The sequence below is a fragment of the Catharus ustulatus genome, chromosome 9 (genome assembly GCF_009819885.2).
Source record: "Catharus ustulatus isolate bCatUst1 chromosome 9, bCatUst1.pri.v2, whole genome shotgun sequence".
Taxonomy (NCBI): Eukaryota; Metazoa; Chordata; class Aves; order Passeriformes; family Turdidae; genus Catharus; species Catharus ustulatus.
This window is the reverse complement of record NC_046229.1, coordinates 13068060-13070817: the sequence shown is the minus strand read 5'-3', so window position 1 is coordinate 13070817 and position 2758 is coordinate 13068060.

Sequence of the window (2758 nt, the reverse complement as noted above, 5' to 3'; positions counted from 1 at the left end):
CTGCCCCCGGCGCGGCACCGCCCCGGCCCCGCGGCCATCGCGGCCGCCAGGTGCGGCCCCGCCCCGGCCGCAGAGGGCCCGGCCCGGCCCGCCCCGGCCTGGCCCAGCCCCAGCCCCAGCCCCGCCCAGCCCCGGCCGCAGAGGGCCCGGCCCGGCCCGCCCCGGCCTGGCCCAGCCCCAGCCCCAGCTCCAGCCCCAGCCCCGGCCGCAGAGGGCCCGGCCCAGGCCCGGCCGCCGAGCGCTGGGCCCGGAGCGCCGCCCCCCTGCCCCTGCCCCGTCCGGGCAGCTCGGGGCCATCGGCGCTGCCCTGCCTGCGCTCAGACCGCTCCTGCCTCCGCCACAGCACGGTCCTTTAGCGACTTCCCACTCACTAGTTCAGGAATTTCTGCTAATAGCGAAGTACCGAATACTGACTAGTATAGATTTATATTCAAGTGAAAACCTAAAATATACAAGGACTTCAGGTAACTCTTTTGCATTTATCACAGCATAGCTATAAATCTCTGAGGATTAATAAAGCAACAGTAACATAACCAAAGTTTAAGAGATTTCCTATTATGCTGGACAACATCTCTGAAATACTGAGCTTTTACACAGAAAATACACTTTTCAAGATTTTGTAACATTTAATGAATTCAAAATGTTTCCTCGACTGTGAAATACAGCTATATATCATAGTTAGATGTTCACATTACGGACGTCTGTGCTCATCTCAGTGGTACTGCTCCGTTTTCAGTAGTGCACTGAACCCACCCAAAATGAGTGTAAAATTCGTGAGGCAACATCCAGCACTTCTAAAGGAAACTGCTTCGAAAGGGAGAGAGAAGCAGCACTGCCTTAGCACATCTTCTGACTTGCAGAATAAGCAAGACAAACTATTGCAGAGAAAAAGGATTGTGGCACATGGAGTCAGACAGGCAGGCAGAGACAATGAAGTACTGTGAGGCAGCCCTGAGTCAGAAGTTCTTAGCAGATTTAATCAGAGCACCTCTGATTACATGAAATTACATGCAGATTTTAAACTGCTTACCCAGTGAGGTAAAAAAAGGTTTGAAGCCAATTTGACTTCAGCTTTTCCAAGATCGCATGTAGTAGATTTGAATGAATACTCAAAAATGGTTTTTATCCAGTTCTAGTAAGAGAATTGGATTCAATGTTTTTTCTAATTTTGTAGGAATTTCCACCAATAAAAAACCCAACAGAACTGCACAGTAAACTTGCTCCCACACTTTAATAGTTGACTTTCCAGTTCAGTTTGAAAACACAAAACTTAAACTGAAGGTTTCTCTGAACTTGCAGAACTGCATGCTCTTTTTCTCCATTACTGGAACAAAATTCAAGACATCATGTTGGCATTCACTGCATAACATTGCAGTGAGACAAAATGAGATATTAACAGTACCAAACTATTCATGTTCATCTTGATATTTAGGGGTGTTTGCTGTTTTTTAATTTTAAATGAGTAACTTCTTTTTAAAAAAGGAGCCTTTTCCCTTTTACTAAAATGTATTATAAAAGAATTGGTGACAAGTATTAATGTATTGTCTCTACTCATTCCTTTTCTTGTGAAAAGATAATTGAATTTTAAAACCCAGTAAATATTGTTTATTTATAATTTTGTTAATGAGGTTTACTAAATAAACACAGTCAAGTTTCCACATATACAGAGGCTGTGCAGATTTATTTAAAAAAGAATCCATGGATATTAACAGTCGTAATTCAGGTGTTGCAAAACTTTCTTCAGTGGAAGTGTATTTCCAAGTTTTATATAAAGGTGGATGGAGAAAAAAGTTGAACTTGGTACAAAACTATGCTGATCCTACCTACAGCTTGGAGCAATAGCATCAGCTTTTAACTATGGAAAGGAAAAATAACAAGGCCAATGGAGCTGATCAAATAAACTGAAGACACAAACATGTATATGCCATCATTAGTTACATGATGTAACAAGTGCAATGAAACCTTTTTTGTGATATTTAAATTGGAGGATGCTGACACTGTACACATGCCTAATTATTTTCAAAACTCAAAACTAGAGAAGCACCTACATGAAGTTGCCATAGCATTCCCCTGCTTTGGAAGAAAAAGCGTTCAACACTCAGTGTCATCTCTGCTCCTGAAAAGGTACATTAGCATGGACTTTGTCTTCCTGATATACAAGTACTATTTCTTAATATTGCTCAGATCATGGATTAGCAGTTTCCATGATTTAGATTTGATCAGCATAACACAATGCTGACTGGGTCATTTGTAGTAATATAAATGTAAATGAGCCAGTCTGCTGGGATCCTCAGTGAAAAGAAGGCTGTAATGGACAGAAGACACCTTTTCTCCAACAGCAACTAACCCTGTTTTCAGACTCCTTTGAACGTGCACCCTCTAAGAAAGTACCTGCCAACACTAATTAATGCATGGTAAAACTAGATCAGTCAATCCAAATGAGCCTCCAGCAATTCAGGATACTAAGGATCCAAAAATTACTTCAAATTATTTTTTGAAGAGAGTTAACAACTTAAATAAAACTGCTATTAGCCTTGGTTTTAGAAAGAAAAATAAGCCATGTACTTAAAAAAAAAGAAAAAATTATTTGATCCTTTTATCCTGAGTATATTGCCCACTACAGGCTATCTAATTCCTCAGTTTCTCACACGTAACACTTGGAACGCAAGAACTGCAATGTGCAACAGCCACGAAGTCTGTGGAAAAGGTATGTGGAACAAAGGCACATTGCTGGATATGAAATGCCATGATCAGTGAG